Raw genomic sequence first — 26654 nt, 5'->3', positions numbered from 1 at the left:
TCTTTCAATATAAATTACGACACTTTATGAAATAACTGAGCTATCAAGAACTGCACTTCTGAGAAATGCAATAATGCAAACATCAGACTACATCACTATGAAAATCTATTAAAATATACTACTTATTTACAAAAAAAAAAAAAAAAAAAAAATCAATAGGTGAACTGGAAGAAAACATGGTAAGAATAGATTTTCAATAAGTCATAATCCATCGCATCGCCGCATAAAAACAATCAACAATGATTCATTGCTAAAAATGTCTGACTGACTGAAGGCAACGTCTATGGTTGTTTTATAACAAGGCTCTTTTATTGTTTGCTTAAATCTAGTTTGTTCTTGTGAGCAGATTTATATAAACACAATTTCATTGCACTTTCTTATAAAATTGAATGTTAACATTATTATTATTATTATTATTATTATTATTATTATTATTATTATTATTATTATTATTATTATTATTATTATTGTACCGGGAGGTACATCCCAACGCCACGCACTAAAATCTAGCGCTTAAAAGATCTCCTCTACTGGTGAAACAGTGAAATTGAAACTAGACTAACTTATACATTTAATCAGATGTCGTCACTAAAATATGATATAATTTTGTATTGTGAAGTTTACTAAACTGACTGTATTTCTACTTGTTTTGTTTGCCATACATCAAGAAATCTGGACATCCTTCCACAGAGGTCACTACTAAAAACTATGATCATGCACCCTGGTGCGAAGTGAAAGAACTTTCGATTTAAAGAAGTTTTGTATTCATAAGTTTTTTTTTACTAATTGATGTTCATTTATTTTTTGGTTGGCAATATTTATCTTTTCTTTCCGCCAGTTTTGAATCCAGCCAATCCCTAATTTCTGTAATTAATGTTCTACCAATCACAGTCTTCTTCTTCTTCTTCGATTTTGAGTGCAACTTTTAAATTACCCAATAAAATGAGCGGGTGTGGCTAGTTTAATCTTGAATGGTCTCGAAATTTCCCCGAGGTTTTATAAACTGCGGATTTTCATGTCTCTTGGCCAACTGATCGTCATCTTACTGTGTGTGTGTGCCAAGCCGGAGGCGGGAGGCCTCTTCGTCAGCTGCTAGAACTTCTATAAGGTAATGGCCACATAACATCATTATTTCTTGCTAGCTCCGCAGTTTAACCCGAGGGAATGGTCCGAAATCGTTAACCATGTAACCTTCTTTTCTAAAAATGTAACTTTCTGCCGGCTAATGTAATAACTTCATAAAATCTTCAACTGTAAATCGGGGATAGAGTGTGATGTATCCTCTCGAGCTCCCCTTCATCTTCGTTTGAGGTGACACGTTTTTGTAATCTTTCGTTTCGTTTCTGCCATGTATTATAGTTATTTCTATACGAGTCACCTCAGTAGTTTGGGAATAGCCCCTGTTTCATTGGCCTAGTGCCCTTTATGTTTTAAGAGTTCATATCTAGGAGTGCAAGTACACGCCTCCATTCAATTTGTGTTTCGGGCCATTTACTTAACCTGTTGTTTTCCGCAAAGGCCCAATAGGTTGGGTACAAGATACCCCTGTTTCAAATTTGTAAGTTGTGCCTTGATGGCGAGTGATTGTAATTTTCTGATATTGCCTTGAATAGGCTAGAAGAAACTGAGAGCCTGTTAGCTCTTTTTCAAAGTAAGATTTCGGAATACCTCTGGAAGGCTAGGTGTTGTAATGTTGGGAGCAAGTGCTCCATGAATTAGTGGGATTTCTGCCTTTGAGTAAGTTTGTGATTTTTGTAAACTTGAGCGTGTAACTCAGGAAATGTAAAGCTAGGAGCTTAATGCCCAAGGTGTTAAGATTCTGAATCTTGGATTTTTTACCAATCTTATTTAACGTTTGCTACTTGTAAAAATCGCCAATTTTGATGTCTGAAAATACGTATAACCTTCACTTTAAGTTTTAAATTCTATTCTTGACATTGCAGTTAGACCCATTCATCCCGGCACCTTCTTTCACCTCTGCGATCCACAAATACCCCGGAACAATTATTATTATTATTATTATTATTATTATTATTATTATTATTATTATTATTATTATTATTATTATTATTATTATTATTATTATTATTAAAGCCCAAAATGCCTGTCTTGATGTTACAGTCTACTCGTGTACTTTTGAAGATGCTGAATCAAGAATAGGTTCATGTTGCTTCCTTCAACGGTCGATGAAGAACGATCGAATGGTTAACAACTGCATCAAATGCAATATCGAACATAAATAGACAGACTTATTTCCTATACTATTTGTGAAACGTCGCACCAACTACTAGAGGATTTTAGCGACAAAAAACTGCCTTGACCTTCATTAAAATGCAGAGATTCGAAACTACAGAAAACAATTATCAGAGCTGTCGACTCAGTTAATTTTTAACTGTTACGTTCTTCAGTCTGCCCGAACTAATTTTGGATAATAATTATAAATTTATAAACTGCCTGAAAAAATAAAACATATGGTAACAGTATTATACACTTCCTGACAAAAAAATAAGCACCCAGAAGGAGTGGGTCAATATTATCCCATTTCGGTACACATGCATACCACCTATGTGCGAGTAAATGATTAGATTTACAAGGATCTGTAATGTGTAGAACGCCCATCCGAGTGCTGTTGTTAAGTTGTTACCAGTAAATTGCTGAGAGTCTATTAAGCAAGACGTGCAGAGAGGACTAAGCACAGTACGAAGCAACCGCGATGCATCGCAGACGCGTTAGATACCCTATCCACCATTTGACAGCATTTGACAGAGGCCAAGAAACACCACCCCGAGAAAGGACCGTCGTATGGCGCGCCAAGCATTGCGGGATCCCGTAACTTCCACGAACATGTACTGGAGACTCTACAACATCAACAGTGTCGACAACTCGCACCCGCCGAATTGGGGTCCTACCGACTTCCTCCCCCCCCCCCTCCCCCCCTTGCGTCGGTTGCCACTGACACCAGAACACCAACGCCTGCGTTTGGAGTGGTGCCTTGCCCGGGAGGCACGGACAGAGGACGACTGGCGTCACATCATGTTCAGTGATGAGTCCCGCTTCTCCATAACCCCCGATAACCATCGTGTGAAGGTTTGGCGGCGACGAGGGCAGAGGGCAGATCCTGCCCATATGGTGGAAAGACACACAGGCGTAATCCCTTGCATCAAGGTGTGGGGAGCCATAGGATATGCGTTCAGGTCACCTCTAATAGTTCTTCGGCAGACTTTGAGGGCAGAGCGAAACATCACAGACATTCTGCGTCCGCACGTCCTACCTCTTATGGCACAGCACCCTGGGACAGTGTTCCATCAAGATAATCCAGGTCAACACACATCACGTGTGTCTATGGACTGCCTACAGCATGTTGAGGTCCTCCCGTGGCCAGCAAGATCCAACACGTGTGGGACGACATTGGAAGGGAACTTCGTCCCAGTACCAACCTGCAGGATCTGAAGGAACAATTGTGGACGAACTCGCCTCAGGAGAGGATCCAAAGGCTACTTGACACCATTCCGAACCGCATCAGGGCGTGCATTCCAGCCAGAGGGACAGGGGGGGGGCAATTGACCTGGCGCCAATATTCCACCTGCCAACGGTCTTTTATGTTTCATCCCATATTGTAATCAGTTCAATAAAAGCACATGGTCTATTAGCATATCGTCCCTTAAGAAACAATACCGCGTATCTGACAATGCTCTTCCTATCCAGTATGTTCCTTAACACTGGTCACGCCTCCCAGCCACTTATCACAGTAAAAACTGTCGGACATCAATGATATTGAAGTTATGAATAGCCACATACGGATATGTAGTCCATGAGAACAATTTTCATTATCTTCATTTTCCTATACCATCGTTTAAAGAAAAATGGACCGGGCGAGTTGGCCGTGCGGTTAGGGGCACGCGGCTGTGAGCTCGCATCCGGGAGATAGTGGGTTCGAATCCCAATGTCGGCAGCCCTGAAGATGGTTTTCCGTGGTTTCTCATTTTCACACCAAGAAAATGCTGGGGCTGTACCTTAATTAAAGCCACGGCCACTTCCAACTCCTAGGCCTTTCCTATACAATTGTCGCCATAAGACGTTTCTCTGTCGGTGCTACGTAAAGCTACTATCAAAAAAAGAAAAAAGGAAAATAAACCTTACCGTACCGTACGTTGGCATGTAGTATTTGCGCAATCCTACAGTAAAATGTATTTAAGGACCATTTTCCTTTACACAACAGTATAGGAAAATTAGCACAACGAAAACTGCTCTGTTGGGCTGCATATTCATAAGTGGCTGAGAGGCGTGACCAGTCTTAAGGAACATAATGGATAAGAAGAGCATTGTCAGATACGCGGTATTGTTTCTTAACAGACGATATGTAGTTTCATTCACTTGCAACCACTCCTGGGTGCTTAACATTTTTGTCAGGCAGTTTACTTGAAAAAGAAACAACTTAATTAAAATATAATGGCAAGTTTCGTTCTTGAAAGAACATCATCAGATCCTATCAAATCAAACTTAAATATTTAGAAATGTATAAACATTTGTCTCCATCAAAGCATAAAGGACGTCATTAAGATAAGATCCAGATTTCATCAAATTCGTAAGTATTTAAAGAGAAATAAAAATGTTTATACGTTTCTAAATAACTGAGTGCGATTTGATAGAATCTGATGATGTTCTTTCAAGAGCGAAACATGCCTTTCTATTTTAATTATGTTGTTTCTCTTTCAAGTATAATACTGTTACCATATGCTATTCTTTTTCAAGTAGTTTATAAATTTACCGGGCGAGTTGGGCGTGCGGCTGTGAGCTTGCATCCGGGAGATAGTGGGTTCGAATCTCACTGCCGGCAGCCCTGAAGATGGTTTTCCGTGGTTTTCCATTTTCACACCAGGCAAATGCTGGGGCTGTAGCTTAATTAAGGCCATGGCCACTTCCTTCCAACTCCTAGGCCTTTCCTATCCCATCGTCGCCATAAGACCTATCTGTGTCGGTGCGACGTAAAGCCACTAGCTTTTGCAGAGTGGCGAATGGACATTTTTTGTCGATCGCAGGATAGGATGCGAATCTCTAACGAAATCAAATTCAAAAGACGGAATTCTCCATTTGCCACAGTTTAATAAGTTTTTCATCTGGAAATCTATGTTAAATGATAGATTATTACAAGTGTTTTCAATACATTGTCTCGTAAGAAATGCGCTTAAAAGTCCATGTCTAGTGACATTCTTCAGTGTCTCAAATTTCGACAACAGTAGTTTGCCTATATTATTGCGAATAAAACTCCATGTTTCATTACTCTAATTTATTTCAGGATGATCTAATAAATGCACACACACACACATATACATATATATGTAACACACAATTCTAACCAGTTATGAATGGCCACACTTACTAATTACTGTCTATTTACAAATTGCTCTTCCTTATGGCACAGCAGGTGGTCAGCCCGTTACTCTACCTGGGGACTGAGGACACTTAATCCTTATTTTCACTTCCCCAAGTCCAGTCAACTCATACAGCAGCTGTATGTAGACAACTGGATCTGAACACAGGGCTATGGGCCACTCGATACACGTCGACTGTTCGTTGGTTCGACTCCACAGATAGTCCAGTAATTTACACAGTCACATGCAACGAACTGAACAGCTCGACAGTATTCAACAGCAGGACGATACTCATAACAGCGAACATTAACACAGGTCCATTTATCCTCGCACTCACGATAGCGTGATTCCTCGCTAGCTCAAGGCACACAGTTCTCTCAGGTAGTACACGTCTTCCATTCCGTCGTCTCCATCCCATCTACTCACTGGTCTCTCCGACAACACAACGACAGCTCCTGGTTCAGACCTCGGTGGGACACTACCGACAGCCAACAACTCTGTCGCCCTCAGCCCAGCCATGGAACCCTAAACGCACTGAGTCTCTCACTGATTTCACCACGCAGTCCAACACTAACCCCAAGTCCAGCACTGACTGACTGTCCGCGGCTAGCCTCCCCTTTTATAGCTCGGCTGATTTCAGCCAGAATTTTCGTGAGGTGGCTAGAGGCAGAACATTCCCGTTGAATCTCCAAGAAACTCGCAGGTGGGTCGGCCGACGAGAACAATACACGGAAAGGTCAGCCCCAGCCTACAAGTCGGCTGGGAGATCCCAGGTCGTCTGAGTAACCAGCCCCTTCCTGGAAGTACCGAAAGGGGCTACCACGGGACAGGCACGTAACAATATGATTTTCAAGCAAAATACAAACTCAAATTTCACTACTAAGTACCAAACCTCCTCAAGGTGCTCAATATTTGTCAACGTTCAAAAACTTCAGGCTCTATGCCTTAGCATAGCTTTAGTTACAAGGTACTTAAAGGCAATGAAAGAGCCCCTTGCTGATACATACAGAGTGGTCGGAAACAACGTGAACCGGGTATTTGAGCTGATGCTGATAAATAAACTGAAAGAAATAATTCGATATCTTGCACAGTTGTCATTTTATCAGCTGCTGGAATTAGCACATCAGATCACTTCGCAGGTGAATTCAAATGGGCTTTATGGGGTTGTGTTGCTAAATCTGTACGTGGCTTATGACAGGCATGCGAGCACCAGTCGAAAAATGAAACTTCGTCAGGAAAGAGGTTTGAATACAGACCTCTGAGCTGACGAGAAGAGAAGAGAAGAGAAGAGAAGAGAAGAGAAGAGAAGAGAAGAGAAGAGAAGAGAAGAGAAGAGAAGAGAAGAGGAAAGGAAAGGAAAGGAAAAACAACTCTGAGATGAACGACAAACTGTGAAAATATTGGAAACCTAGAGAAGTGGTAGGCTGTAGCATTACACAGAGTCCCGAATATACACATTTTCTACAATTTAAAACACTTTCCAGAAATAAAACCCAAAAATAAAATATTAAATTTATAGGAAATTTCAAAAACTGTAGGGCTTAAGTGTTTTCAGTTTAAACTCATCCACGGTGCTAGGAAGCTCAGTCTAAAACTAAAATAACTAAACACTTAAGATTTGTCATCAAATAAGATCTATGATTAAGACTGCCTGAGTGAGTTTACGTAATACAAAAAGATTCATAAAAACTTCCCATTATAAGAGGATAGTAATCCTAGTCCCGTGGCTCAAGTAATGTTTTAGGAATGGTACACAGCCTTTTGATGCGTTTTAAACATCTTGCCAGGGAATGACACAGATCCTCAGTTTATTCCAATTATCTGTAAGAGTCAATGATGCACCACTTCCTGACTTAGGATTTTAAACGGAAGTTACGAGACGTATGTCCTTCCAAAATCCTAACGATACATTTAAGAAAACTTCAGACTTCTTAGGAGTAACAGAGAGGATCCCACAGGCAAGTGGGGTGGTTTAAATACCCTGAAATGTATTCTGTACGCCAACATGTAATTCCAGAGAATGTATAATCCTAGGAAGCAATTCTCACAAGGTCATACATATGGAGGGCCTGAGTTTTGGATTGTAAGCTAAGGGCTACAACAAACCGGTTAAGTGTTATCAAAGTTAGCTGCACCAGTGACCGCTTACTTTCCACCAAAATCAACATAATACTACAATATGTGCTCATTCATACTAGAGCGTAAAACTGGTTGCCCATTTGGAAAGAAGGAAGAATATCAAAGAGCTTCCATACGTGGAATAACACGTTTTCATTGGTGGAGACCTTGACAGCCATGCGGGAGCAAGTGATGGATATTCCCAGTGCAACAGAGAACAAGGATTTGGCATCCAAAACGGCGATGGCTACCACAATTCTTCCTTGCGAAGAAGAGGAGAACCGTATCGTCACGAAGAGCTCCTCTAAGAAACAAGTCAGCCTTCCTAGCTACCTGTTAACGACAATGACGGATGTCGTTGATTAAAAAGCTACGGTAAAAAAATCTCAAACTATAGATGAACACCATCAACCAAGACATCTCGTCGGCACTTCCTAGTCCTCCACTCTTTACCCCGCCCCCCATCCCTTTCGTACACTTAAAACTGACCTTGAACAGTAATAGAGATCACACAAACTAATGGATCTTAACGAAATAAGTTGTTAGAGACCACCACGCAGAAAAGTGAGTAGGTTGTCTCCCTTTGTGTACCATTTATTTATTTATTTATTTATTTATTTATTTATTTATTTATTTTTACAATTTGCTTTACGTCGCACCGACACAGATAGGTCGTATGGCGATGACGGGATAGGAAAGGCCTACGAGTGGGAAAGAAGCGGCTGAGGCCTTAAGGTGCAGCCCCCAGCATTTGCCTGGTGTGAAAAAACCACGGAAACCATCTTCAGGGATGCCGACACTGGGGTTCGACTCGCTTGGATACAAGCTCACAACTGCACGCTCCTAACCGCACGGCCAACTCGCCCGGTTGTGTGCCAATTACCGTGTCTGGGAGGCATATTATCGACAAACCAACCTCACGGTGGAGCGAGATCAATTATGCAAAAATCCAAGAGGAGAATTGGACCATCAAAATCTGGCATGTCTCACGCTTCACCATCAATAGCCAACAGAATAAGACACTTAAAGCTGACAGGAAAACCAAGCGTAGCAAAATTTATTCTCTCTCTCTCTCTCTCTCTCTCTCTCTCTCTTCCTAGCTCTCGTCGTGGTTGGACACACCAAGTGGTAGTGGTGGTGAGAGTTTTCTTAAGAAGCAAGACATCAGGAATATCATTCTCTCTTACCAAATTAAAAAATGAAATATGAAACTGAAATTCAATGAATAAATATGGAGGAAATGAAACTATTAACGAATAAATTTAACTCCGAAATACAAAGAAAAGGACTAAGTTGAAGCTGTATACCCTGAATAGCTACATAGGCTTACTGTTAAGGTTGGAGGAAAGCACGGTTTGACCAAAGAGGTCTGAGAGGAAAACTAAATGAAAGAAATCTCAGTATAAGGACATACATGCCCGGTTTCTGGAACGTGAAATATTGAACCTACAGCGGTATAGAATGGTGAACTTGTGTTTTTGCGTTGCATGAACATAAGATACATCTATCGGTTCGATAAACCGCCCGCTAACTTAAGAAGGCCCTGGGCAAGAGAGATCTATTCGTTAACTTAGCGGGCGCATGGGCAGTACCGTGTTGTATATCACCAGCTAACACATTGTTTTTGTGCTTTCTCAAATCTTTCGTCGAAGAAGTTCTACACATGATTAACGTTCTAGAACGAGGACGATTATCATCACCGTCGGCCTAATGTTCTTATGATGTGTAGTGAGGATTAATTGAAATGCAGATTCATATTAAACAAGTATACTATCATACGTGAGGTTGAGGTTATAGGTGACAATCTCCGTCCTGTAAAAGTAGTTTTCCGTTGCCTCTCTCGATCAAATATTAATTACGATACGCTTTTATACTACTGAGTCTTATCATGTTTGTATCTGTGACTGCATTCGTGCCCATAAAAGCACTGGTACCAGTAACTGAGTATAATAGATAATTACGAATTTATAGTAGGTAGTAGGGCTACTGTAAGCCTGGGTATATACTTTTATCGTGGGATATTATATTACAAGGAACCAACAGTTTATGCAAGTTAATTACGCGAAATTTATCGCTATACTGTGGTCAAACAATGTGTATATTTTGGAATAACAGGGAACAGGGACGGTATACTAATAAGGCTCAGTGCATATTGGATCATGCGTGACGTGTTGCTGATGAGCATATTTCATTAGAGATCCTCAAACAATGTCAAATTCTTCTAACTGTCCTTAAACCCTACGAAACTGACACCCACGTCTACAAGAACTAGTCGGAATACCAATTTCTCGCTGCACGTAAAGCTCACATACGACGCATTACTTGTGCGCATGCGCCTGAAAGTTTAGGGAACAAACATTCTAGACTAAAACAAAGCAGTGCGAAGGGTGACATTTAAAGAATAGTTATGAAGCTTGATCAACGAGCCAATAGTTAACAGTTCGGTAACTTTGCTGCTATTGCGCTGTGGAATGCATCGAAGATTTATCGAGTCGACAACTGTAACAAATCAATAGTTATCGAGCAGATACCTCACCATTCCAGAAACCGGGCAACAATTCGTAACTCAGTTGCGGGGATCAGGAAGCCTCGAGAATTTGAAGAGAGGGTGAGTCAGTTCTGTTACTTCTGTTGAGACGGTACTAGCAGCATCAATTAATGTGTAAGGTGTTGCAGGGCAGTAGCTTGTTAGGTCACGATGGCAGTGACTGTACGCACCGCCCGCAGCGAGCCTGACGCGGGGCTGACAGCCGTGGTTAACGCTCGCAGCGGCGGACAAACACGGGAATTGATTTTATAATCATTTCAATAAGCAGTTGTTATTTGCTGGCTCACAATGGAGATGGACACGACCGATAGGGCAAGGCACTGGACAGTTCCACCTCGCCCACCCTTAAATGCCTCCTCCATTACAAATTGTGATTAATTTTCATTGATCTAAATATTAAGGAGTGTGCTGTTTCATCTCCGTTTTCAGAGAACTCTGCACACTGATATTGTGAGGCGAGCCATGAAGATTGTAGGTGCTGGAGAGTGGGATAACTATGACTTCAAATTCTCTTCGTGCACAATGATTTCACGTTTATAGAAAAAAATCGTGAGTTGCTCATGGTTTAGATGAAAAACAAACAAATCTCGTGTGTTTTTGCCTACCAATAATAATTACAAGCATATAATAGGAAGGAAGTAAGCTTGTTTTTTACGTGACTGTTAATCTTGTGATCTATAACCATGAAACCTACAGTTTTACGAAGAATTCGATCGACAGGGACGTGAATTTTATTTTAAAATCTTGAATCTATTGGCCAAGAAAACGGAGTACACTGAGTGCGGTCCGCAGACGGATGGAACCATTCAGACAGATACCCAAGATCTCAATAAAGTACAACAATTTAAGTATCTTGGTTCTTCGCTCAACGCCGAGTGCGACGCTATTCCAGACGCCCGTACACGAATAAGTGTGGCCTAGATGAAGTGGCGGCGAACTACTGGTATTCTCTGCGACTGTCGGATACCGATCCACCTTGAGTACAAGGTTCACAGGACTGCGGTTCGCGCAATCGCTATGTATGGCTCTGAATGCTGGCCAGCAACAGTCAAGCACGAACAAGCATTTCACATGTCATGGAGATGCGCATAATTCGCTGGTCGCTTGGTCTGACCCGGCTAGATCATGTCGCCAATATCGACATCCGGAAAATCACGGGAGTTGCCACGATTGTAGTAGACAAGGTGCGTGAGACTCGACTTCGGTGATATGGCCACGAAACGCGCAGATAACGTACACCTACTGTACTGTAAAGACGACGCTTCGCATCACATCATCTAGAGATTGGCCCAAGAAACGATGGGTTGATCGCTTTCAAGAAGACATGTGCTATGTTCATCTTGTTCCAAACGACGCATTCAATAGAACCAAGTAGAGATGGGCTTGCAAAACAGCAGACCCTGTTCCATCGCTGGACAAAGGCTAAGAAGATGATGCTGATGATGACTGCCCGAGATTTAATCTGATAACACATCTGTGAGAAGCCAGCAATAAAATCACTCAGTTATAAAATAATCCTTCACCTCCCAACCAAAAAGATAACAAAAATTTGCAAGAGGATGGCAAATAAACACAAATAATTCATGGACAATATAACCAAAGAAGCCAGTCAATTCTCAAATGTCTAGTTAACAGGAACGTGGCAGAAATAAAAGAATGACGATTTCATCCGCAGTGTGATTAAGATATCTACAATATTATGCTCCTTCAAGCAATTTCAAGAGAGATAAAATTATCACTTGTGTCATTTTTCCATGCGTAACCTATTTGGACATTTTATATATAGGATGTTTTCACAAGAAGTCATCAGTTCACGATATATTAAACGTTAAGATTGAAACAACTATAAAATCAGTTCATTCGTAAATAAAACTTAACAGGACAACTGTAACATTTATTTATTTATTTATTTATTTATTTATTTATTTATTTATTTATTTATTACAGAACATTTTTTAAATATACTGTACTAGCTCACATAAACGAAACATACTATTTCAAAAAGAATGGGAGTTCAATCCTCAAGAATACATTGCGGTTCTCATCAAGAGTATGCCTCAAAGGCTCGAAGCTGTGGTTAATGCCAGAGATGGCACCACACGTTTCTGAAAGTGTGTGTGTGGTGGTGCAGAAATGCAGTGCAATAATAATCGTAACATTTGAATGAAAAGAAATGAAAATGAACTGTCCTTACAAACTGTTAAATTCTAATACAAATAGGATTGAATTTAGCAACCATTTTATCCCGGTGAATACTTTACTCTAAATTCATTTCTCCTAACGAAAATTACTCTGGATATCTCAGACTAAATTACCGTCACATTGTTCCGGATTCATGCCGTCTTCGCAACGCGGTCCAGACTCTGAGGACTCCCGGAATATCGATAAACTGGACCTACTCGTAACAAATAACAATGTAGCAAGAATACTTAATGGAACAAGTATGAAAAATGGCAGGAGGGTATCCGAAATAGAAAGATGATAATATATTTAATTACTTTTTAGTATTGCAAAGATGATGTGTTTAATTACTTTTTAGTATTGCGAACCTTAGAGGACACTGGAGTAGTGGAATCCCGCAGTACAAATGTGGTGCCCCCTCCCCCACACAAAAAAAGAACGATTCAGCACATTGTGGAAGAATTTATTCTGACTGCATACAATTAATACTTTGACATTTCTCACCAACAGGATGTACGCTGATTTTCTAGAATATCCATACGATAAATAATAATTAAATAGATGGAATTAATGATGATGATGATGGATGATGCTTGTTGTTTAAAGGAGCCTTATATCTAAATGGAAGAGATTTCTTTGATGTTCGTTAACTCTACTAATACAGGTTTCTCGCATTTAAACATTCTTAAAAACCGACAACCTTTGGTATAGGAGCCGAAAGCCGATCCAATTACAGTACACAGCCCGTGAAAGTTAAGAATAAACTGGGAATATGAAATGCATAACATGCACAGATTAACGCTTTTCTGGCAGGTTTTATTCTGGCTGATCGAAGATAAATCTCATGAGAGAACGATAAAAACACTATGTAAATGACATTTCCTGAATCCTAGAATTTGAAACAGTCTTTTACATCTCGAACACCATATTTAAAATTAATTTACGTCATCAACCACGAGCTTATATATACAGATGAAAATGATACAGTACAAGATTTGGAGGCACTTATTTCGTTTCCAGAGGTTCGCAGATCAAATACTGGAAGGCATATTAGTTTATTTAAAAAATAAAGAAGCATGATTATAGTTTTACGTGACTGCTGATACTGTGATTGTAGCCTAAGGACCTTCGCAGTGTTTTGTGGAAATCAAATTACAGAGATGCGACATTTAATTTAAAAATGTCCGCACATATTGCCCTGGTTTGGAATTACGGCCGCCTTGGTGAGAAAATGAAAAAGAGAGAGAGTAGGAAACAGATATGCCTCAGATATTGAAATACGGCATCCCGCTAAAACTCTTTTTTGTACTCTTATTATATCTCAAATGACATGTTTTCCATTTTATTTTTTCTCACACAGCGTTTCAGATGACTCCATGTACAGGGCGTGTGAATCTTCCACCGTTGTAGCCAAGCATGAGAGAACCTTTTGTCAAAGATCACCGATAAAGAGTACCTACAGTAGTTCTCTTTTCGGACGTAAATGAGAGAGACTAACAACGAATGTTAAGTGCATAAGATGCACAGACGTAACGTTTCTTTTTACTCAGTTTTATTTCGGCTGATAACATACTTTGACACGGTAATCATGCAGAATTACAAAATGATTTACTCAATAATTTATGCATTAAATTCAATATCACGACAGGATACACTTCGACAGACCCAATCCTCCAATCTTTAAAGTAAAACCGCACGTAACTTCTTGTAGGTGATTTCAGACAATCTGGTATGCATTAACGAACACAATAATCGCACAGAACAGGTCATCTTCCTGCTTACGTAAGGACGCAGGAAGACGCGTACGTTTCTTGCAGCCCTTGTCTTCGTGATACAAAGAGGCTGTAGTAGGCTTGTTCGTTCAGCTCCAATGACCATATAAAAGATAAAAACTCACGAGAGAACGACAAAAACATAATGTAAATAACATTTCCTGAATCCTAGTATTTGAAATAGTCATTTACATCTCAAACACCACATTTAAAATCAATTTACGACACCAAACAAGAGATTATATGTACACATGAAAATGAATATGTAGTGATGATACTGACGTTTGAGGACGAAGAGAATAACATGCAGTAAACATAGCTGCAAAAAAAGTATAGAATTACAATATTATTGAATTTAATGGATCGAAATTTGGTTGAACTTTTCCTTACATCATTTATTATTATTTGTATTATTATTTCTTTTATTTCTTCGATTTTGGCCTACTGTGGACCACGATAAACAACTGACTTGCTGGTTAGTCCTTTTTCCTTCTTCAACATTTCGGCTGTGGTTCCTCTTCCTCTCTTCCTCTCCCCTAACCACATGTTCTTGGACTTTTCGTTTTGATTTTTCCTGGAACCCCTTGAATTTATCAATTTTAACTCGAAACATATCTCTATTAAGATTTCTTTTGGACTGATGCCAAATTCCTCCATGTCTTTTCTTGTTTCTTCTACCCATTTAGTAGCTGTTTTAATTTGATGATGTAACTTAGTTAAACATTTATTTTATTATTATTACTATTAATAATAATAATAATAATAATAATATTTAGCTCTCAAATTTATATCAACCCCTTTTCTCGCGCTTCCACACAAGGAAACAACAACATGGAGATACCCGAAAATACATGTAGAATTTCAACTAGACCGTAATAATCATAATTTGGCAAATATAATCAAAGAGACCCTAACGGGCACACCCTCCGGGAAAAGTTTATGGGGCATATATGTCGCAATTGAAATCAATACAGGCGTGAGGCAAGGTGATGGACTGTTCCCGCACCTCTTCAACTGTGTCCTGCAAAAGATTGTAACAATCCGGAACTCAGAACTTGAACGTCAAGGTATAACCGCCATCTGCTTTGGAAGAAACACAAGAGGGATTAAAGTCAAGTGTCTCGCTTTTGCGGATGACTCTGCTACACTAACAGAAAGCCCGGACGTCGCAACCTCCTCCAAAAGAACTGTCAGCCATACAGGACTGATGATCTCAAAAGAACAGGCCACATTCATGACGAACATGAAACATGGACAGACGTTTCTCGAAACAGAGACCGGACGGATCGAAAGGGTCAAGAATTTCAAATACCTTGGTGAGACCATACAGGAGAATAGACTAGAAAAAGCCGCAGTAAAATAATAATAATAATAATAATAATAATAATAATAATAATAATAATAATAATAATAATAATACGGTATGATTCGGTGTACGCGCTTTCCTCCTTTCACTTGAATAGGTTAAGATGCTCCGAAAATTATTATCTACGGACATGTTCACTAACAACGACGGATATTATAAACTGCTGGTATCCGACAAAAACAAAATAAATAATTCACCATATTGTAGTTTATTTATAATAACAATAAATAGTGCATATCGTGGAATTCCAAAATAAAAAAGCTACAAACCATGGTTAAAGCAGAATGCCTGCATGCGAGTTAATGCCTGTCCATAAACTACAACTTGGAGAAACTAAAGAACCATCAGAAAAAACATGGACGCTGTCCAGAATGAAGGCGGGTGGAAATTTTGGAACAACGAAGAAGGTACCGAGCGAGTGGCTGCGCGGTTTGGGTTCGAACCCCACTTTCGGCAGCCCTGAAGATGGTTTTCCGTGGTTCTCACACCAGGCAAATGCTGCGGCTGTATCTTCATTAAGGCCATAGCCGTTTCCTTCGCACTCCTAGCCATGTCCTATCCCACCGTCGCCATAAGACGTATTTGTAAAGCAAACTGTAAGAAGAACAAAAAAAAAAAAGTTACTAAAAGGTGGAGAGAATCTGAGAGACCATGAAGAGGGGGTGGCTGGCGTTTCTTGAACTTGTGTACCGAATGAACGGAAACATACTTACCAAACAGATATTTGATTACTTCGACCAATACAGCATGGATTAAGGAAACGTGGAAAGATATGAAAAGGTTAACATCTCAGAGGTCCGAATGTTAAGACAGAAATAAATTTAGGAACAATGTGAAAAATGTGGAAGGGTTTCAAGCCGAAGAAAGAACTATGCAGACCGGAAGAGCCTGGATAAAAGAACAACGGAAGCAGGGCAGCGAAAGCGTATTGGACACAGAGGAAACTCTACACAAAGGAAAAGAAATGAAGTATTAGCGAGATCCTACGGGGTCAGCTGTAGTTTCAGCTATAGAGGATAATTTAAGGCGGAAAATTCAAATGTGCGGCGTATAGGTGTACCAACCGGTACAATAATAATAATAATAATAATAATAATAATAATAATAATAATAATAATAATAATAATAATAATAATAATAATAATACGGTATGATTTGCAGTAAGCGATTTCCTTCTTTCGCTTGAATAGGTTAATATGCTCCGAAAAATATTATCTACGGACATGACACGAACAACTACGGATTCTACAAATTGCTGGTATCCGACAAAAATAATATAACAAATAATTCACTATGTGGTAGTTTATTTATAAGAGAAACGAATAACTGGAAATCTGTACGAATCTAGATTTTACTTCTCTGGACAAATGAAATACTGGACTTGTAATGATCGTAGCACTCAAAATAATCTTCATATTTTGAACGAAAACAGAAGTACCTAAAAATATTTAGTGATCTTATTTGAGTTAGGAATACCGAATGACAGGGTACACATGGACTTTTAACGACAAAGAAAAAAGACAAAACATATTGTTAGTGTAAATGAGCAGGTATTCGCCAGTTTAACCGTTGTCTTTTACGAAGCTTCACATAATTATCACAAAGTAACGTAGCCTACTGTAGAATACACGGATACTACCCCATTATTTGGAATACAGTAAAATGTCATTCAAAAGCGAAGCATACAAACATTACAATGCCGAGCGGCCCCGAACAATTACGGTAGTTGATTGTAACGCAAAGGGACGTGTCAAGAGTTTAACGTTCATCTGTTTTGTATGATTAATTATCAGGATAAATGTGACAATAGTGGCATGTTCCATAGCAGATCGAATCTTGTAGAGCCACCTCTCCCCACTCCCATTTTGTATATTTTGTATAGCACTACGAGAAACCATGTAACTACACATTTCATACACACCTTAAATGTTATTAGCTTACTCCCAAATGACACGCTCTCCTAAACGTAAGCGTGGAGACAACTCATTTCCAGCAAAAGAAAAAACACAAAAGGGCAAAGAAGCGACTTTAAAGGGAGCTGAAAATAGAATAAGTGAACATTTCAAGATATTAATCCGGGAAATAATTGATTTTCTGATTAATTACTTGTATCATTTGTAAACTATTCTGAACCAGTGGTAATTATCAAGTATACAGTTAACAGTATTTTCCACCAGTGATACATATCATGATTTTGTGCTTCTACTTCAGGTAGCACATTACCTTCTACGAGGACATCGTAAAAGTTGAAGAAAAAATGGACAAGAGTTAGTAAGTATGGCTGGAAATGAATGCGTAATATAATCCGTACCTTAATTTATTTTAATTTGTTAATATAGTCTACAACAGAGAAAGACTCCAATTACAGTAGACTCTACAAAGAAATTGATAAAATCACTAACCAATACAAACAAAAATACAAACACACAAACGAACAGGCTGCGTTAAATGCAAGATATGCAATAATAGGAACGTTACAGCAACTGTCTAATAGTAAACTGCACAAAATTTGATTTCATTTTGTCGAAAAAAAATCAACGATGACAGTAATGAGATACACAGATGAAGTAATGGTGTATTAAAGAATTCATTCTGGCATCACAGTATACCCTAGACCTGAAATTATTAATATTACATAGTGGCATTTACGTACTGAATACGTATTTCTTTCAACAAACACGAACATTTGGAAAAATTCATGTCAAAATCATTCTGTATTCTCTACATTACCATATTATTAAATGTTTCACACATTCTCACTAGTGGTGAATTCTTGTGATATGTGTTATTTCGTAGGCCTATATAATAAAATGTTTGCCGTATCCATAAATTAGATATTTGTGCGTTCTTATACTCGACATGGTTCCACTTTAATTGTTCCAAAACATACTGTTGTCTATTATGCTATTTATCTATCAATATATAAAAAATCGTAACTACCGTGTGTCTGTACACTGGCTATTTTGGCGACATTTCCGTACATTTATCCGTTTCAGGTGTAATAATGACCATCTGAATATTTTTTAGCTTTGGTGTCTGTCTGTTTGTCTATAACTTTAAAACTACTGGATACATTTCTACTAAACTTCATATTTGGAATCCAGGTGTCCTTGGGGAGGTTTTAGGGCCTATACTGTTTCTAAATCACTGAATTCACTGGGGGTTTATAAGAAACCACAAAATATACACAAACAAATTTAATGGAAATCTACCTGCCTTAATGGAAACGAATTTCTAAATACTTTTTCTCATATGCATCATTTCGATACGAGGATTAATAAGGGAAATAACATTAACGGACCGTTTTTCGGTACAAGGCCCACCGGACTTAACTCAAAAGCGGGTGCGTTTAAAGCCTATTTCTTATAACTTGAAAACTACTGGAGATATGTCAACCAAACTTCATATTTAGCACCCAACTGTCCAAAGGTAGGTTTTGAGGTCCAGACCATTTCAAATTCGCGGAATGGACTGGGGGTTTATTGGGAACCGAAATAGTGATTTTACTCTCCCACAATAGACACAAAGAATAACCTGACTGGAAATCGACCAACCTTGATGGATATTCGTTTCGAAAACTTATCATGTGCATTTTTTCGACAGGAGGATTAATAATGGAGATATGAACGGTTAGTTTTGCAGGCTGTGTACAGCGGACATAACCCAAAAGGTGTACGTAGAGCAGAGTTTTTATATATGAATAAAATCGTAACGACCGCGTGTCTGTACCTTGACTATTTTGGCGAAAGTTTCGTACAGTTACCAGTTTCTAGTGTAATAATGACCATCTGCAAATTTGTTAACTTTAGTTTCCTAAAAGTTCTCGTTTTTTACCCCTCCCTCAAAGCAGGATTGAGGTACAGTCTGCCAAACGAGCTAGAGAACTGAAAGTTGGCAAAATTATATGTCTTAGCCTGTAATCGACGGAAAGCTTCCAAGATCTTTAAATATTTCATTTTTTACCTCCGAAAAATTTCGGAATATTGAGGCAATTTTAATGTCCGTGCAGACCTTTGTTTCGAGGCATTTCGCGGCTAAACGGTAAGTCGTATCACAAAACGGATGGCACAATCTCCGTTCAATTTGGAGTGATCTACATTTTTTTTTTTGCTAGTTGCTTTACGTCGCACCAACACAGATAGGTCTTATGGCGACGATTGGACAGGAAAGGGCTAGGAGTGGGAAGGAAGCGGCCTTGGCCTTAATTAAGGTACAGCCCCAGCATTTGCCTGGTGTGAAAATGGAAAACCACGGAAAACCATTTTCAGGGCTGCCGACAGTGGCGTTCGAACCTACTATCTCCCGAATACTGGATACTGGCCGCACTTACGCGACTGCAGCTATCGAGCTCGGTGATCTACATCTTTGGTCCTTTGACGTTTCGTCGTATCTCTATTATATGTTAGATTTGCCTCTTTTTCTCGATTATACCTACATTTTGCTCTTTGTATACGTATAATTCGTACTTCCAATCACTTATACGAAATAAAGAATCATCTAATTCTGTACAAACATCGGCCCACCCAGTATCCGTACGTGAGCCAAATTCTGTTTGTAGCTGTCATATTAGTACCCCAGAGTAATGTCCTATGAGAAAACCTTACCCAAATTTCACCCTGTTTAACGTTTGAAACTCAATTTTACCCATAAACAGATGAGACAGGAGAAAATATCTCAAGACCAGCCATTTAGACCGATAAATGAGGCGTGTTATGGTACAATCCGTTTGTCGATATGATGTATCGTTTAGCAGCAGTTAATCTGTAAATAAAGGTTTGCAATATTGTAAACATGCATATACTTCGTATGTCGATCTATCTACAGTATATTCATTGAAGTCAATTTGTAGCGATTTGGAAATAGCGTGTTTGCCATTATAATTAATATTTTACATCGATAGTGACTCTCAGCAGGAGGGCATCTGCTACTATAATCATCACTCTCCACATCGACTTTGAGTGGCAGTAGGAAAGCGATCCTTCTCAAACTCCTTTGTTAGTAGCGTTAGTAAGGAGGGACTACCATTGTAATTAATAATTCTCTTCTCGATTTGACTTGGCAGAAGTCAAGGGAGCATGTGATTTTGTTCAAAACTCCCCTAACCGATTGTGTTTGGGAGTAGGCATGTGTGCCCGCAATTATAAACAAATTTACCCATCTAAACTGTGACTGGCATTAGGCATAGTGGCCTTGCTATTATAATGCAAACTCACCAACTCGGTGTGACTGTCATTAAGAAAAGGGGCCTGTCATTATAATTGTACCGGTTGGTACACCTATACGCCGCATATTTGAATGTTCCGCCTGAAATTACTTCTACTGGAGAAACTCTGAACTTTAAAAACGGAATCAACTCAACTGTTTATCAGAAGATGTCTCTGGGAGTTTTTGATTTGCTTTTGTTGATCAAGAAGTGCGGACATTCTCTAATAGATGTCTCTACTAAAAACTATGATTATGCACTCTGGTGCGAAGGAATGAACTTTCTTGGAGAAGTTTTGTATTCATAAGTTTTTTTTTTTTTTTTTTTTTGCTAGTTGCTTTACGTCGCAACGACTCAGATAGGTCTTATGGCGACGATGGGACAGGGAAGGGCTAGGAGTGGGAAGGAAGCGGCCGTGGCTTTAATTAAGGTACAGCCCCAGCATTTGCCTGGTGTGAAAATGGGAAACCACGGAAAACCATTTTCAGGGCTGCCGACAGTGGGGTTCGAACCTACTATCTCCCGAATACTGGATACTGGCTGCACTTAAGCGACTGCAGCTATCGAGCTCGGTATTCATAAGTTTTGTCTTTACTAAATTTTGTTCTTGCATTTGAGGGTTGGCAATATTAAACTTCCTTTCTGCCTGTTTTGAATTTGACCAATCCTAAATTTCTGTAATTAATTTCCCACCAATAAGGTGTTTCTTCATCGATTTGTGTGTAACCTTTGCCGTTAGCCAATAAACTTTTGTGGGCGGGTCTTAATCATTCATGAAAGGTCTCGAATTTTCCGCGAGGGTATAAAAAACTGCTGATTTTCTTGTATCCGGGCCACTTCAACAACATCTTGCTTAGTGTATAGAGGCATAGTAGGGGCGGGTAGCGCCTCTTTCTTCGGGCAGCAGCTCTTCAACAAGGTAATGGCCGATTAACATATTTCTTTCCTCTTTGCTAGCTCAGCAGTTTAACTCGCGGGAAAGGTTCGAAACCTTTAATATGTAACCCATCTCTTTAAAATGTAAATCCCTTTTCAGTCTATGTAAAAACTACAAATTTCTTCAATAAATCGGGGATAGAGAGTCCTTTACCCTCTCGATCTCCCCTTCATTTTGAAGTTGAGGTGACTCCAGTTTCATAACCGTTTCTTCTCTTCCTTAATGTGTTAAAGCCACTTAGGTTTTAAAAGGTGTATTTAGGAGTGCAAGTACTCGCCTCCATTCAATCTTGTATTTTGGGCCATTAATTTAACCCGTTTTTGTTTTCCTTCCTGAGAAGGCCCAGTAGATTGGGTACGAGGTACCCCTGTGCCATTATAAGTGGTGCCTTGAAGGCAGTTAAGTGTAATAAGCTGTTATTGCCTTTAACAGGCTTGGACGATTGAGAACGGGTCTGCTCTTTCTGGTATTTTGAAAGGTGCCTCTAAGAGGCTTGACATTACGAAATGGGAGCAAATGCTCCATGTAATTAAGGGTTTTCTGCCCTTTGGTAATTTGTGATTATGAGCTGAGGGCTCAGGAATTGTAACTTGGGGCACGAAGCCCAGAACTTGTTAATACCCGAAACTCTTGTTTTTGTTTGTAAAATCATTATTGTACCTGAATTTTCATTGTTATCTGTTGAAAATATAACCTTTATTTAAATTTTAATTTCATCTTTAAGACTTGTAGTTAGACCCATTCCAGCCCGCACCTTCTTTCACCTCTGCCTTCCATGGATAACTCCGTAACAATAATAATAACAACAGCACAACTCAATTTTGACTGGCAGTAGGGAAGGTGCCTGCTACTATAATAACAAATCCTCAATTTTAATCTGTCTGGAAGTAGGAAGGAGCGCCTGCCATTGTAACGAAAACTCCCCAAAATCGACCGTGGCCGCGTATTAGGTAATGGGGCCTCCCATTATAATGAAAATTTACCTACTCGATTGTGAATGGAAGTAGGCAAGTGAGCCTGCGTTATCATCACAACTCCGCAACTCGCACTTTACATTGGGAACAACGTATAGGAACCTCGAATACCGTAGCGAAGCACGGGTACATTTGCTAGTAATTCTATACAGAAAAAAATTGTTGACATATTTCTCTACGGAATTTTCAAGACACACAATTTCCATTAACAGGTTTCGGTATGATATTCTATCTTTATACGATGAGCGACTGTAGGCCTACAGCTTGAAATATAAATATTTTGAAAATTTATTTTGTAGTCTCCCTAATTTATTTAGGTAAGATTTACAGAATGGCATCCAGACTACGAAAGCATATTCCAATCTACTTCGTATGAAGGAACAAAACAGCGCTGATATGGACTACTTATCATTCATTTCTTTCCTATTTCGTATAATAAATCCAGTTCATATGAGGCTATCGGTGCAATAGTAGCCTAACCAACATCTTTGGAATAAACTGCGATATCGGCACATGATAACCCCCATATGGCCTAAATTCAACGTCTGCAGTGACCAGCCATCAACATTCATGATGTGGCAGCATACGGTTTCCGGTGCCATAAAGGAATATTAAATGCCGATATCGCACTTCATCCAAAAATGTCCGTTAGGCCTCTATTGCACAGATAGCCTCATATGTCTCATTAAAAATGTTCTCAATATCCAAATGAAATGAAAGGTTGCAAGTTAATCTAACACCCAGATCTTTTATACTGTTTTACCTTTCCTCTTCGTTATTTATTTTGTTTTTAAATATAAACTTTGCTAAACATAGAGACTGTAATCACAAAACACTTCTTTAATATTAAATGGAAGTCTGTTGGCAAAGTTCCATTGAAAAAATATCTATCTAGGGCCCTGTTTCATAACACTAGCTAATAATATTACCTACTAACATAAGAACTCATGAAAATAATTATTAATTAACCAAATTATGTTTCATAAAGATTTACACCTGACTAATAAAATATCTTCACTCATACTATTAATTCATTAGTCAGCTGATACACATGGAGGTTAGAATCGGTCTGTTGCATATGTTCTTGGTTTGTTTGTGTTTGTTCCTAGCAGTAGGGTATTAACCCGTATGTTCGATAGGCTCACTTGTTCTGACTTTAATATATATGAGAATGGATGAAAGAAGTGTAAATAATGTGAGAGAAGAAAGTTATTGCGGAAAGTGATTGAGTTAAAGCGTCAACTGCTTGCAGTCTTTTGCACACTATAACCATCCTTGTTTTTTTTACTTTTATTATTTTATGTGCTCTTGAAAATCTCTGATGAGATGGACTAGCAAAATCTTGATTTACTACCCCCTGTGGGTGGGGACGGTAGAATAACACCCACGGTATCCCCTGCCTGTCGTAATAGACTACGAAATGGGTCCCCAGGGTCTCTCAAGTTAGGAGCGTGGGTTGGCGACCACAGGGTCCTGAGCTGAGTCCTAACATTGCTTCCACTTAATTGTGCCAGGCTCCACACTTTAATCTATTCTATCCGACCTCCCTTGGTCAACTCGTGTTCTTTTCCGACTCTGGCGGTATTAGGTTACGGGGCCTAGAGTGTTCACGCCCTTCGTCCTTCTCTTTCTCTGGCCGATACCTTGATATTTCCAAGCGTTGGATCCCTTCCAGTTTTCGATTTGATTGCCTAGTTGTACTTCTTCTTAAAACAATCATCACCACCACCATCTTGATTTACTGGTGGTATCAGCCAAGATTTTAAAGGATAGTTGGAGTCTCCGAGAAGAACTGCACTAGGGAAACACAATGATACTGTGTATCACTACCAACCCATGGAGTGCAATGTGAAACTGTTGTTTTGAGGTTATGCTTCATTCCTTGCAGAGGAACGTTCTATTACCAATCCTATCAAGCAAATGTTCAACTGTAATCTAACCTCTCTCATTGTATTCATATGTTTGCTACGTACCAGTACAGGCTGTTTTTGGTCTAACATTTATTGAACGGTGAATACCTACACTCATTCCACATCATTATTTGAATCAGAGTCGACCATTTCACTGATCTTCACAGTTTTATGCCAAAATATTAAAATACCACTCACTTTGGTTTCACTAATAATATGGATTATGAGTCAAAATACACTCATAGAAATAATCCCAGTAATATGGGTAAATTTTATTAGTCATGTTGTCTATGAAACAATTTACTAATATTATTACGAATATCTACTAATAATTTTGACTCATAAATGAATAACTAATATTAATAGCTAATAACTCTAAGAAACATAATAAGTTAATATTATTGGTTTCTTACTAATAATATTAGTGAAAGATGTTTTATGAAACAGGGCCCAGATCCCTTTTTAATTTAAAGGCATCGTGGCAATTATTGTCTTAAATATCTTCACATCAACTCCGAAAAACAAACACTTTGAACATCGTGTCACATCCGACAAATCATTTATAAATAAAAGGAAGAAAATGGTCCAAGGTAGACCCCTGAGGTACACCAGAATTAACATTAAAAACAAGACTTTACTTCAGAATATGTAACAAATTGTTTTCTTTAAGGAAGGAAGGGTGATCAATTTTAATAATTCGTTCTAAAACCCAAAAGTTGACCATTTATAAAGAACATCATGACTCTACCTATCAAAAGCCTTAGAAATTATCCAAATATGTCGTATCAACTAGCAAACGATGATTCACTGAATTCAACACACTCTCAACAAAGTTCACCAAATTAGTTGACGTTGATCGGTTCGGATAAAGCCCATGTTGATAATGTAATATAGTTTGACGTGGTAAAAGATACCAAAATATAAAATGTGTTCAAACATTTTGGCAGGAGCACGGACAATTTAATTTAATGATGGGCAAATTCGACATGATTTCCACAAGTCGGGGAATATCTGAGTTTATAAAACTATATTTCATACATAAGGGCAACATTAATAACTAACTCTTGGCGCTCCAAACAAACAGATATATGTTGAGCACTTGTAAAAGTATTTCTATTATATACATGTGCTGAGAGAATGTAGTCTACTATTTTTTTTTCTTGGATTTGATAAAGTTCCAAAAACCCTTTGAATTGTTTTACACTTTACTTAGTTTTGCGAATGTAAAATTCTACACGCTTCACTTCTCGTAGCTTGTCCCCTATGATACTCTACCGACATGAGAAATTCTTCGCCTTTTGAGAAATTTTCTTGGGAACGGTTACATCTAAAATATCAATAATGACTTCGTAAGAAGTTCTAAGGCTTTGTCAGGGACAATGTACTCCAGTAGATCATGCCAATTTATATTTCGAATGCGTACATAAAGTTCATATAAATCTTCTGAGACCAATGTGTGTGGGGCAAAGTGGTAGGTTAAAGGAGCGCCTACAAAAGCACTTCGAACAATATCCGTTAATATTAGTTGTATCAGCAAATTGTAGGCTGTATAACAAAAGTGGTAGAACATACATTCCTAATCTTGTACGTATGTTATTATTTGCATGTTGCTAGTTGCTTTACGTCGCACCGACACAGATAGGTCTTATGGCGACGATGGGATAGGAAAGGCCTAGGAATGGGAAGGAAGCGGCCGTGGCCTTAATTAAGGTACAGCCCCGGCATTTGCCTGGTGTGAAATGGGGAAACCACGGAAAACCATCTTCAGGGCTGTCGACAGTAGGGTTCGAACCCATAATCTCCCGGATGCGAGCTCACAGCTGCGCGCTCCTAACCACACGGATTTTTGCATGTTAAATGACAGAGGTAGTCTATTTAGATTTTATTAATTTTTTCCCAATGCTCTGTCATATGATTATATAGTCTACGTAGTGATTAACCACAAGTTATGTATTACTACCATTATCATTTAACTTCGATTAATACTAATCATGTTCTGCAGTGTACCGTTAACATATTCCCCTCCCCACCCTGCTTCAACAGCTTCGAATTCGGAAGAGTGAAAACTTTCATATGACAGGAATGAACATACCATTTATGAACATCAACTAATATATAATGAACCACCAACCATAATAAATCATTACGTACTGGAGCATTTATGAGATGAGTAAACGCCTCGATTTAACACTTATCAAGTTTTTCACTCACTGTGAATAATGAACTAGACAAAATGAAAAACCGGGGAATTCCATTTATAGGACATATATTAC

General features: G+C 38.8%; 1 protein-coding gene across 1 annotated transcript in view; it reads right to left on the bottom strand.

Moving 5' to 3' along the window:
* sowah (sosondowah) overlaps positions 1–26654 on the bottom strand; it is a 270251-nt gene that overhangs the window by 133340 nt on the left and 110257 nt on the right. The gene's annotated exons all lie outside the window — the stretch shown is intronic.

The sequence above is a fragment of the Anabrus simplex genome, chromosome 5 (assembly GCF_040414725.1).
Source record: "Anabrus simplex isolate iqAnaSimp1 chromosome 5, ASM4041472v1, whole genome shotgun sequence".
In the NCBI taxonomy this organism is placed as follows: Eukaryota; Metazoa; Arthropoda; class Insecta; order Orthoptera; family Tettigoniidae; genus Anabrus; species Anabrus simplex.
Note: the sequence above shows the minus strand (reverse complement) of the source record. Positions and strands in the feature narration are given on the sequence as shown.